At 40.7% G+C, this 14,085-nt stretch overlaps 1 protein-coding gene across 14 annotated transcripts in view; it reads right to left on the bottom strand.

Annotated features, from left to right (window-relative positions):
• ZBTB20 (zinc finger and BTB domain containing 20) overlaps positions 1-14,085 on the bottom strand; it is an 876,097-nt gene that overhangs the window by 137,483 nt on the left and 724,529 nt on the right. The window contains exon 1 of one of the 14 annotated variants that reach the window (XM_075593665.1): positions 799-914. The exons of the other annotated variants lie outside the window; for them this stretch is intronic. The gene's annotated coding sequence lies outside the window, so the exon portion shown is untranslated. Of the gene's footprint in view, positions 1-798; positions 915-14,085 lie in introns of those variants that run through there. 14 annotated transcript variants of the gene reach the window in all.

Genomic DNA, 14,085 nt, shown 5'->3' with positions numbered 1-14,085 from the left:
TGCCAGGCATCCAGCGACTCCCCCTTTCTTCTATGGAGAACACCCCCAGAATTCTTTTTTGTGTGTGTGTTTTCCTCCAAGGACATCCTACCTCCCCACCTGCCGTTCTCCATGCAAAAAAAAAAAAAAAAATAGAGAGAGAAACTCTTTGTTCGGCGCTGAAAACACACACACACACACACACACACACACACACACATACACATAAATGAAAACCCCCCTGGGCAGCGTCTCCCTGAAACAAGTGCAGAACACTTGGAGGCTTTTGGGCTGGAAGCCAGGATCCCTCCTGCTGTCTACCAAAGAGGGAATAAAAGCAGGGACACAGAGCGAGAGAGAGAGAGAGAAGGGAATAGAGAAAAAAAAAAGCTGCTTCCTTTCATGCATATAGGAAACAGCTTCTCTTTTAAAACTGGCGGTCAAGCGTTAAGAAACTCCAGTCCAAATCCACCTGCTAAATATTAAATTGTACACCGCTCCCCCCCCCCCCGTCTTCGTTCTCTCCACCCCATGTGGGGTGTACAAAGCCAAAAACAACACACATGGACACTGCCAACACTCTTGTGCTTTTTTCCCATCCTTGAAATATACAGAATCGTAGTTGCTTTGTGCCTATTGCTAGCCGATCTTCCAAAAATTAATAATAGGACAACAGAACACACACCCAAAGTAAGACAGCCAAAATATGAAGACACAGACACGCTCGCAGCATCGCACACCTAAAAACTCCCCCTACACACACTCGCCGTTTATAAACCACTAGCGACAGAGTGAGATGGGCTAGAGAATGTCTCATACCTGCTGTGAATGCTAATCAGCTCAGGAGTTCTCCTTTTTCCCCAAGACAGGGAACTGTTTCCTTCCAAATTTATTAGAACCTCCTCCACTGCCTCTTTGTTAATAAAAAAAAAAAAATGGCAAAAAGATTAAAAAAAAAAAAAAAAACCTTCTTTGTCACCCAAGTCCTGAGACTTCTTTAAAAAAAAAAAAAAAAAAAATATGGCTTCGGTGCTGCTTGTACTCTGGATATTGATTGTGTGTCTGTGTCCCCCCCCACCCCCCCACCCCCGCCCCTCCTCTCTCCTGTCTCTGTCTCTTCTGAGTGGTCTATTGATAACTCCCTAGAGGCGCTGGGTCAGCCTGCCCGTAGGAAACCAGACACAATGCACAAATCTCTGAGTGCCATTCTGCCATCAGCAAGCAGACCACGTTTAGGAAGAGAGGAGGGGGAAAAACAGAGCAAGAGACAGAGAGACACAGAGAGAGAGAGAGAGAGAGAGAGAGAGAGAGAGAGAGAGAGAGAGAGAGAGAGAGAGAGAGATTGAGAGTGAGAAAAAGACGGATTGAATCAGGAGGGAGGGAGAGAGAAGGAAACCCAGGGAGAGAGAGAGCGAGAGAGTGAGAGCGACACTGCCAGTCAGGTTAATCATCCCTACTTTAATTAGCTGTTCAGCTTAGACATAAAACAATTGAATTTGAATGATCTGTCAGCGGGCTCGGCTGTACCAAAGGGGAAAAGCGAATGTTACAAAAAGGCTGTTGGTGTCTTACAATAAGCGATGCTGCTCAGACTGGAATATCCTCCCAGATTTATCTGAGAGAGCAAAGGAGGAAACTTACAACTCAACGACAAAAAAAAAAAGTACAAATCTACTGTATAGCCAAGGGGGGACTTCCTCGCTCCAAAACCACACGCAGAAAGAAAGAATGGAAACCCCAGGCAAAAATATTAAGAGGGATGATGAGAAAGCTACAGGCAGAGAGAGAAAGGTGGGGTGAGAGAGGAACTGGGAAAGGACTCGGGAAGAACAGTAAAAGTGGGCAGGTTGGAAGGATACAACGAGATAAAGAGGAACGGAGAGAAGGAGAACAAAAAGAGAGCAAAGTGAAAGTCAAAGAGGAGAAGGGACGGAAACCCGAGAGATAATAGAACAATGTAATAGGTGATTAGAAAACCGAAGGATGGATAACATGATAGACTGATACCCAGAAGAGAGAGGAGGGCGGGCGGGAGAGGGGATAGACTTGAAGAATTCTAAATAGATGGATAACACTACATACATGGGTAATGATCGATAGATAATATAGCTAATAGATGAAATGCTAAACACAGTCATGGACAGATGTACAGATGGATCGATAGATCAAATCGATAAAATGATGCCCCATACAGGAACAATGTTGATAGATTAGATAGAATTATGTTTTATATACCCAGATAATGCAAGACAAATAGATAAGAATAGATTACATTATAATTACAATAATAGACAGATATGTACGAAGTGAATGGTGGACATAATAGATAAAGCAATGTTTTTTTATTTTTTATTTATGAAATGATATTCAGATAAATAGTAACTAATAAAATAATGTATTTTGCTATAAAAACAATAGATGTGTAGTATGTATATATATATATATATATATATATATATATATATATATATATATATATCTCAATACAAAATGATAGATAACATTGAGATGACAGACACAACATAAACATATTGAATTCACAGCACAGTTACATGAAATAATAGATGGATAAGATAGAATAGTAAATTATACTGAAACAATTGATACAGCAGATAAACAATATCAACAACAGATTGATAAATAGACAGGTGCATAGATAGATAACTATTTAATAAATTATTAGATAATTATAGATAGTATTATAAGTATATAGAATATTATATAAATAGATGATAGATAAAATAATGTATAGATACAATAATCTACAGATACGGTACATATGTATATAGACTGACAGATGGACAGACAGAAAATATTTATTAATAGGCATTTAATAAATTTTAAATGCAGAAATTAGAGACAATGCTGCTGGAAGATGAATGCAATGCTGCAGATATAGAATGATATACAGTACAATGAAATGATGGATATCATAAAATATAGAATGTATATATCTTACATAAATATGACCACACAAATATATAATTAGGGGGTAACATAATGTGTGTGTATGTATGTATATATATACATATATATATATACACACACACAAAGATACAAGACTGCAACAGGTCTTCCCTGAAACACCCTTATTATCATACAGACAACCTCGTAATCGCAAGAAAATGATGGTGAGGAGTAAAGTATTCAACAGTACAACTGAATGCGGGACAAGACCATGCCAGGACGCAAGATGCAAAACCTGCGCAATGCTCCACACAGCGGGCACCATACAAATACCACACAGGAATCTGGAGTACAAAATCAGAGGAAGGTTCACCTGTTCCTCCAGCAATGTCGTGTACCTCATCATGTGCATGAAATGCCCAGGGGGCTGCTACTACATAGGTGAGACAGGGCAGGGGCACACACAACTGCATTTTACACATACAAATGTACAATGTAATTCTATCCCTATATACCAATAGGGACCACATAGTATCTACACACATTGATAGTAATGCAACACCCTCTTACATTTCTAAACCTACCCACACCATTGGTATACACACCCACTCCACGCACACCTTTTGTAAAGCGCTCTATACACTGTGGGCGCTTTATACATTTATATTTACAAACATACTCACACACACACATTCTTACATTGATTACATTCAAGGACCATTTAACACCTTAAGTCAAAAATCGCATACTGCACAGGGGGGAGGGATAGGCTTCAGTCACATATATATTCCGTGATGCAATGTTTTTAAGTAAAAACCTTTCTTGCTTTATCCATTGTAACGCCGAAAGGAAGAAGAGATCAGTGTATCTCGAAAGCTCGCACAAATAAAAGCATTTCGTTAGCCACAGAACGGTATCGTCTATTAGTTTTTTATTATTAAGCTCGGCTAACACAGTACAGATACCTCTACGTCTCTCTCTCTCATTTCATTGAACCAGATATCTTACCATGTGAGAATATATATTTTCATGTTAGAATGATCGATACAATTATATATGCATACCATTAAGAAAATTAAGATAGATAACATATTATACACACAGATATAGATAAAGCTACAGGTAACCAATTGTTTTTCCTTCAACAAGTTGAGGATAGCTTGTACGAAAAAAATATTTTCTGGATAAACAAAAATATAGGAGGATTTTTTTTCCCCGTCGATAGCACTGAATTGTCTTGAAATGATGCAATGGCATAATGTTAATGTTATGTATAATGTTAATGTGGTTTGGCCAGATCTATACAATGTATTGCAAAAGTTTTCTTCTCCTTCGATCTCATTGGAGGACAGGCAAGCCATCATTACATTTAGCATTCTCTCATTTAAAGAGAGTTGGGATCAAATACTTCACAGCCGTTAAAAAGTGCTAGAAAGCAAAGTTTGCAAATGGGTGTTCAAGAACGAACAAGGAAAAACATGCTCAAAAGCTCTTCCATAGAACATGCTGAAATAGTGTCCCCTGCTTGTGTGTGAAGTGAACAAATCAGTATATCAAGTGGGTCTTACACTCGTCATCATTCATAACCAATTGAGATACAGAAATGCACCAACCGGTGTGAAACACGTTGGGAGGATTTGTGCCGCTTTTTATCTATGGTATAAATAAAATTCATATTTTTTTTATTACGTTTGTGCGCTGCTTCAAAGTCTTTTTAAAAAAGGGGTAGACAATCTGGCATAGACATAGTAACGTACTAAAACACTCAGGTCAGAGTTGCGGCAATATAATGACATACAGTACAATATTTCATTACTTTTTTTATTATCGCGATACTACTTACTGTCAGTCAACCATGGCAGCCATTGATGTTGGGGGACAGTTTGTGACATGCACTTTAAGCCTCGTTGAAGGCATATCAGCCAATGCAGGGTAGTGCCTCAGAAGTCCGCTAAATACTTAACGATATGTTAACTAATGCTAACGGGGATCTTCAAAGCTCAGTAACGATGCATTACGCTACCGCCCTAGTGGTCACGGCTGCACGAGCACCGGGGCGTCTGTTGGCGCATGCACCCGATTCAGCCGCGAGCTGTGGTCTGCGGTTGTGCTTGCAGTGGAGAGCAAGAGATCCGACAGGAGGGGGGGTCTGACGGGGGCGTGGTCTTGACATGACATGGCTGGTTCGCCCTCATTGGCTGAACCGCCGCCGTGACGTGGTCAATGCTCTGTCGCTGCGCCAAAAGACAAAAATGTTGTCTTTTGGCACGCACACACGCCGACTGGGGCCTGCCCCATAGAGGACTGTTCCGGTGTGTGGCATGCACGCCGTAGCGTGCGCAGCAGCGGCCACTGGGGACCTAGCTGTTTTCAGCCGTAACGAGTCCATGTGTTATTATAACGGACGTTCGGCTAATGATACGCAAAGGAGGCGCTCGCTCTAACATCACATATCCTCAGAGCTCCGTTACAGCTAACGCAGGGATAGAACGTAGCATGAGAGCAACAAGTGGCGTTACTCACATCCAGACCCTGATACAGGTCTGTTACAAGGTCTGGATGAGAGTAAGACCACAGTTAGGTATGATTTAACTATTGTATTGTTATTTACTGGGTTATTGTCCCCTCCTGTCTTATTTTTTTTTTTTTTTAAACTTGAATTAAACAACTATTCAGGAACCTGATAGAAGTAACGCCATCTTTGGGTAAGACGGGCTTAACGCCATGTTATTTAAAGCTAATGCAAGGCATTGCTCACTTGACATGACGCTAAGTGTATGCTAATAAGATACAGTAACTCACAGCCATTGTTTTTGCATGTAGCTTTGAGGATACCGTGAAACTCAGGGATTTAGGTAACAAGACATCAGTAAGCCAGATTTAAGTACTCCTTGAGAAAACTCCTTTCTAGTGCGAAATGCGTGGGAGGAGATTTTTTGTCCTGTTTGTAGTTTTTGTTCAGTGATTTTTATTATGTAATTAATAATAAAAAAATATTTTTCAACTAGTTTCCGCTATTTTCGAAGGGTTCGCAGTCCCACAAATCTCCTGTTTTTTTCCTGTTCAGATTTAACGGCGATCTGAGAATCTACCCCGTAAAAAGGGAAGTTAGCACCCATCTTTTACTCTCCACTTTCAATGACAGCAGCACCCGCCTAGGTCCGAGGCCTGGCGCTTTGCACCTAATCCCATCACTTTCCCTGTCTCTGATGTCCGGTGGAAGTAAGGATGGTTTATATATTTACAACTATAATTTATTTACAAACACCTATAACTTGCAATGATTGTTAAAACTAAATATATTTAGAAATACACAATCTTAACAAGTTCAAAAACCCAAGCCCTTAGTATTTTATCTTGATATACTTAATGGTACTGATATGGAATTCTGGACTATTGCTGATAGAGGGGGCCAGAGTTGCTTGTAATGTAATAACTACATGTGGTGAATGGGTTAAATGTGTCTATATGTATGTCCGGATGACTAATGGTTCTGCTCTCAGTTAAAAAAAAAACTGTCACCAGGCAGTTTACAATCAACAGTAGGGTTGGTCAATCTTCTAGAGCATGTGATATACTGTATTCTGTTGTGGTCTGTTTTTACAAGATAAAAACAGATATATAAATTCTGAGAAGAGACAAGTCAGCCTTTTAATATAGAATTGCTATGGAATGATAAGTCAATTTTTGTAATATGCTTGGTAACGTAACATGTGATGTATAGCAAACTGTATAAAAGCTGAAGAAAGAGAGTGCCTTTCTTCAGAATCAGCCTGAAGTCTTCTTTTATGTCAAATTGATTCTCCCTGCACCTGTTTGTATTGTAAGTATCAATAAACTTACTCTTTCTCTCAAAGAACCTGGACTCCAGTTATCGATAATCAGCCTGAATCTGAGGGTCCACAACAGTACCAGTTGGAGAGTTACTAGGAAAGTGACCTGAAAAATGCAACGGTAAACTAAGACGCCCCAACGCACATCCAATGGAACAAATTATTTCGTTAACTCACATATTTTCTTCCCATATGTATGGGTCACTCTTTTTCCTTCCCATATGTATTGGTCAATCTTTTTGCCAAAACATGTTAAGCCTGTAACCATGTCAAACGTATTAGAAGTAGTGATTGATACAGTAAATGTTTTCCCCCAGGAGAAAGGTGTACTGTAGATAACCTTTGCTGTAGCAATAAGCTTGGGAAGTATATATTTTTTACACTTTATTCCCCCCCCCCACACTATTTTAGGGCATTTTTTTCCCTTTTTTTTTAACCTGTTTTAATTGCACTGTACTGTAACTGACATATAGCACTAAGGGGCACAGGCATCAAGTCCCAGTAAAGGTACATCTGCATCACTCAAAGGCGGACGTCTGATGAGGCTCCCCAAGAGCTGCTCCCCTCTGCACAGGACCAGCGTGCTAAGGGTTAACATTTGCTTGTACTTTGTGGAACATCATCCCCACCCAATGGAATGTTAATGAGCCAAGAGGATAAAGAACGTTGTATTTGCAGCTGCATTCACTCTGAACCCCTTCAGGGTACATCTGCATCACCCAAAGGTGGACAGCCTTTGGCACAGACGAAGGGGGTGAGCCGTTTGCTGCAGCTCGCTGTTGTTTGGTAATGTTAAAGCTTCCCTATTTCAATCTGAAACTCACCAGCCCTTTTATCCCCTGTACTGAATTTTCAAACTCTATCTGTCCATGAAATGTCTGTGAATTGACTGTATAACCTCTGTTCTTTTAAGATAACCATGTATTATTATAACTCTGTGCCCAGGACATACTTGAAAATGAGAGGTAACTCTCAATGTATTACTTCCCGGTAAAACATTTTTATAAATAAATAAAGGTCATTGCACCCGTACCGGCGTTAACTCCCATGGAACGAATGTAATAACCCGTACCAACGCTCGATGCATGTGCCCCGTAGTGCTTATACATTTGAACCCCTTTGGCACCCCTAACTTGTCACGGACACCATTATATTGACTAGATCATTGTTTTGTCTTTATCCATGTTATGTAGGAAATTCAGTATAAAATCGGTAGTGTAGGAACCGGCTGAAAGTTTCTACCTTGACGTGGTGGCAGATATAACATGTTTTGGCCAAATGATTGTGCTAAATGTTCCATACTTATGAGAAGAAAATGTATTAATGAATTAAATAATGTGTCACATTGGACGTGCACTGGGGCTTTTTTGTTTACTAAAACGAAACACCTTCCAAATGCTGTTTTATTTATTTTTTTACATTGATAAAAAAAAAGTTTCTTTCTTTTTGTCCCATTGGGCAGATATGTCACAATAAATATTGATAGCACAATACATTTTGGGAGAATAATTATTATTCATTAATGCCCAAGCCTAGCTGAGGCTCAACAATGTTTAGTATTTAGATGTGTGTAATATTTTATTTGTTAAATTAACAATAAGATCTTAAAGACACTGGACAGAAAAGCCATACAAATCCTGACAGACCCCAAAATATGGTGCTCTAAGTAAAAATACCCTTTTCTAGTGATGTTTAGTACTGAGAAGGGTATTGGAATTTATCCAAATTCATGCTGCCCGGTGGAGCTTACAATCTATGTTGTTGGTGCCTGAGGCACAGGGAGATAAAGTGACTTGCCCAAGGTTACAAGGAGCCGACGCCAAAATTGAACCAGGTTCCCCTACAACAATCTCAGGGCCAGTCAGTGTCTTTACTCGCTGAGTCACTCCTTCTTCCAATATACTCCCCCACCCTTATTCATTCAAGCAGTTTCCCAACTAACGTGTACACAGATTTCCTCATGTGAAAAGTGTTTCAGCCCAAACTCCGGAGGAACTTCCACCAATCGGACAAGGGAGGAATGCCGTGCGATTTCAAAGCTGCAGGGGTCCGATTGGAGTTATAAACCAGTTCTTCAAAACCATCCTGGTAAAGCTTATTCTTAATGGTTGCATTCCATCTGTGTAGGATATGCCATATATTTTGATAAAAGAGGACACCCAGAGACTCCGGCTGGTCTTCGTTACCCCAAAACAGCCCTAACTTTGGGGGTTCAGATACTTGGAGAACCTGAAAACCAGATCTTGAATATACTGAATGGAGACAACTATTTCTGGGGGCTGTAATGTGAGGGCTATTCCAGTTTTGGGATAGATAGGGCTATTCAAAATGTAAGAAGTCCAGTGCAATGCCTTTTAAATGAAATCCGTGATTATTCGAAGGTACCTTCTTTTTTTTTTAAAGTCAGGCACTAAGGATATCTCTGTATCAAAATATGTTTGAAAAAATCCTACAGTCATCCTTACCAGTCATTTGTGTTTAGATTTATCTTGTTACAGTAATACATTTACAAAATAGAAAAATGCTGCGTGATTTCACAAAGATGTCCCGTCTGTGCTAACAAAACTAGACGATTGCACAAAATAATGTGACTCTGAAAAAATAAAATAATAAGATTTGTAAAAAATAATAATAATAAAAAAGGCACACTTGGTGGAACTGCATCTTTACTGCTTGTCTCTTCACTATTTCCTCCAACAATCTGGGTTTTCTTTTGGTGCCAATCTGAACCATTCCATCAATTTAACTACGTGCTTCTGGTAAATTTGTATCCCGCTCTCACAATCCCTCAATTGTTTATTTTTATGCTCTATTTATATATTTGTGCAGCATAATCACATCTTTCTTGCCCTGGTAGCAAGCATCCATGTTTATTTAACCCTTTAGCTGCCTGATCGGCTGAAGTGCTGAAGTTTCGGAGAGCGTTGTAACTTTTATTCGGTTCCTTTCTGTGACTTGCCTCTACATTAACTTTCCGCAGTGATCACATGCTTCATTACAAAATCTCTTCCAGTAGTTTGGGGGGGTGGGGAGGGGGGAACGTTAAGAATTGCTGAATATTTTACCCCGTATAAGCAATGCTTTACAAGTCCCTTTTGGCATGGAAAGTGCTGCGAATTATTTGCTTGGCTATTTGGAAGGCTTTTTCACTCACATGTACAAGGCTATTGAACAGCTCGTGAATTATGAACAGCTGCTTAAATGTGAGAACTAATGTTGCATGGATAAGTGCTTTCACTTTACTGCACCTCTAATATATGTTGTGGCTGTAATTTGAATGGATCAATTGTTCCCAAAGTATTTGTCTTATTGAGCGCATACTGGACTAGCGGGTCCCATAGAGCAGGCAAGTGCCAATACTAGCACCTCCTGTCCCTGGTTTAACAGATATTTTCATAGTGCCAAATAAGTGCAGGACTTGACATCCAAACAGTGGCAGAACTCCCTCACTCGCTATCTCACTAGTGTAATGTTACTAGAACCCATTTTTATTATTCCAAGTTGCCAGGAAATCATTAGTCCACATCTGTTGAACTAGGTGGTCTCTTTGTGACAAGACAAACATGGTTCAACAAGTTGTAGACCCCTCCTTCAGAGAAAAGGCTCATTTGAACCAGGTTGACCAACGGTATTTACTCTGTTAGCCATGAACCTCTTTTGGTCTACTATTTCTTGTGGCCCTAAATGATGCAGTCATCCATATATGTGATGTACACATAATTTTGTGTTGAATCAAGTTGGCGAGTGCTGTAAAATCTATAGGGGATTAACGATTAAGACAAATTTTGCTTTAAAGCCGCAGTTCCACCCTGATGTCCAACGACTTCCCGGTTCTCGAGCAACAAGACAGCATTGTACCACGCAAGCTATACACTAGAAATGGCCACGGGATCAGGGCCCTCTCTGATAGCCAACACAAAAGCCACATGATACAGGGGCTTTCTATCGGTGAGACCAGTGGCCATATTTGTCGTAGGGGGGTTTATGTCAAAACCAGCACACAAAAAAAGACTACAAATATTTCATGAACTAGGGGGTGGGGGGGATCTCCAGATGCTACGGGGACATTGGGGGAAGTAAAGTAAAAAAACATAACAACTGCCAAGACTGGCATTTTCATTGAGTGTATTGTAGTGTCAAAATGTCACGGTCCTATGCATGAAAAGAACAGACCGCTACTGTATGCCGACCGACTATACAAGAGTAAAATGAGGAATACACGTGTGTGCTGCCGATGTGCACACTGCTAATTCACAACAAAATGTACAATTAAGAGAAGAGAAGTTCACCAACAATTTAAAAGTAATCACAAATGTATATTACTAGAGTACTTTGTACCGGTACTAATAGGCCTATTTTGTTCTGGTTTACCTTCGCCGGTGAAGCCAGCCAATCAGATAAACTGACATCCTACTTGATTTTTCAGAACCAAATAGGACAAAAAGAAGCCAGGAAAACAAATATCAAAATAAACCAATAACAAGTGCACGGTGAAAGAAAATAACGTGCACTAAAAATGGAGGTTTAATATAAAGAAATCCATGTGGGGGATACAAAGCAGAGCACCCCGCCTGTCGCTCACTAAGAGTAGGAGAAGGAGGAAAAGAAGGAGAAGGAGGAAAAGGAAGAAAAGGAGGAGAAGGATGAGGGAGGGGGAGAAGGAGGGAGGAGGAGGGAGGAGGAGGGAGGAGGAGGGAGGAAGAGGCGTAGTGGAACTAAACACAGATATTATAATGTGATGTAACACATTCTGCACCACTACTACATTACAGTATAATGTCTCTCTCATGACCCTAAAAACCAGCATCAGGTACAGTACGCTGAACTCAAGATACTAATAAGGGCAGACTAAACCTAACCTGTTGGGAGCAATTTAGGAGCATCAAAGGTATATTCTGCTGCTGTCGCTCTTACTTGGAGGCTGCCAAATTGGTGCTGCCAAGAATACATCCCAGAGGCGTCTGCATAAAGGCTCAATGAAACGAAAATGAAACCCAGAATTATAGACGGATACAAAAGCAGATATATGGCAAATCATAGGACCTTTATTTAAAAAAAAATGTAAATACATCTAAAATCACATTGACACACTAGTAATAAAATCCGTAACCTGTCATTGAAAAAATGCTTCGGAGTTGAAAGGCACCGTTATAATTGTATTTTTTCCCGGTGATGATAGCAGAGCGTTACAATATCACACAATACTAAACAACAGGAGAGGAGAATCCCTGCGGCACAGAGCTTACACTCTATTTCTCATAAGTCACTATCACAGCAAGACAACTAAATCAGCCAACTATTACAGGTCTACGAAAGCTAAAGCTAGTCCATGTCAAAATAAGCAGAGATCTGTGCTTCCACTGAGGATTCACTCGCGGAAATGTTTTTTTTTTATTTATAGAAAGCTTAAGTGTAAATTAAAAATAAAAAAAGAAGTTGCACCTGCAAAAAGCCAAGAAGCCGTGGAGGAAGGAAGCTTGTGTACAGAGCTGGAAAGAAGCCACAGGAACGGGCATTCTAGTCCCTTTAAGGATGGGAGCTGCCTCACTGAATCTGTGCATGCTCTGTTATAGTCTGCGAGGTGATGTGAGGTTCTCCGCCTGAGTCAGTGCAATGTAGCAGATAAGACGGATCTCTGTAGCCTGGGGGGTTTCCCGAGGCCGCTGCAGGCCGGCGCGCTGCTCAGTTACACTGTAGACTTGCTTCCATTTCTAACACTTGCCTCGGGTCCCCCAGAGCACTGAATACCACTTCACAGGGGCTGACATGATGGACCGGAGGGGCCTGCCTTGCTTGCCTCCCGTCTCCCCCCTTTTTGTTGCCTGTAAGGACATCTGGCAGCTGGGACTTGTAATTTATCAGGGCTTCTGTATCAATCTCGCCCGGTGTTCCCTCTGCTTTCCCATGGCCTGCTACAGTATGTGCACAACATTAGGGAAAGAGAAGGGTACACATTGCAACTTAATGCTGCCTGAAATTACCTGAGTGTGTACAAGGAAACCATAGAGTTAAACCCTTCATTTGCATGGGCAAATGTTCTACATTAGGGCTAACCAAGTCCAGTCCTCAAGGGTCGCCAACAGGTCAGGTTTTCAGGATATCCAGTCGACTGAGCTGCCTGTGCTGAAGTAGGGATATCCGAACACCTGACCTGTTGGTGTCCCTTGAGGACTGGAGTTGGCCAGCCCTGCAACAGGGCATCCACCACAGCAGGAGGAGTCAATTTTGGGGTGTTTCTATATATGAGAAGCTAGCCGAGGCGGAAGGCACGGGACTGGCATTACGGTTACTTAAGAAAAGGCTTTGGCTAGAAATGTATTGAAGATACTCTCGATAATTACCCACAGCATTAAGACTCGCATGGGTTAACTGCTCCACTGCTGGAAACGGCTGCAAAGCCACAAATAACCATGAGGAGGTTAAACCAAGTGTCTCAGAGTTATTTGGAAGGAAAAAGCTTTAAACAGTTCAGAAGGTAAAACTATTTCCTTTGAAAACCGGTTTGAATTGTAAATTAATTCCAAGATTAAGTGGTACAACTGCGGCCGGATAAGGAGCAGGTCTGCATTATGCTATTGTACGGCTGAGCTGCTAAAAATTTTAATATTTTAATATCCTCTTAAATAATTAATACTTTTAAATTATCAACTGGCAGAGCCCGCCGTCTCCATGGGACGTGGCAGCCGGTTCTTCAAAATTTAAAGGTGCACGGACTCTCACAAACGTGTACTGCAAATCCCTCTTAGCAGTTCTTTAAACTTTACCGCAGACATGTGAACTCTCGCTGGTGCTCTGTGTGTGTCGCACTGATTTGGGGTTAATCTCGCTGATATCCTGTGTGTGTCGAACTGATTTGGGGTTAATCTCGCTGATATCCTGTGTGTGTCGCACTGATTTGGGGTTAATCTCGCTGATATCCTGTGTGTGTCGCACTGATTTGGGGTTAATCTCGCTGATATCCTGCGTGTGTCGCACTGATTTGGGGTTAATCTCGCTGATATCCTGCGTGTGTCGCACTGATTTGGGGTTAATCTTGCTGATATCCTGTGTGTGTCGCACTGATTTGGGGGTAATCTCGTTGATATTCTTCAAAAATCAGCACTTTTTCCATTAAAGTTAATCCAGACCCCCCCAAATCTCAGTGATTTTAGTACTGGCACCGGTTTTTTTTTGTTTGTTTTAAACATTTTGATTGTTTTTTTTTTTATCATAATACAAATAATAATACTGTCAATAAAGTAAAGTACTAGCAATAGTACGCAACGATACAAGGGTATAGAGGAGAGCATAGATCCAATAGTTCCTAATAAAAAATAAATAACCTGATATACTATGACTAATATCGGAGATGCATTGCATTGTATTT

Source organism: Ascaphus truei, chromosome 3 (genome assembly GCF_040206685.1).
Source record: "Ascaphus truei isolate aAscTru1 chromosome 3, aAscTru1.hap1, whole genome shotgun sequence".
Classification (NCBI taxonomy): domain Eukaryota; kingdom Metazoa; phylum Chordata; class Amphibia; order Anura; family Ascaphidae; genus Ascaphus; species Ascaphus truei.
Note: the sequence above shows the minus strand (reverse complement) of the source record. Positions and strands in the feature narration are given on the sequence as shown.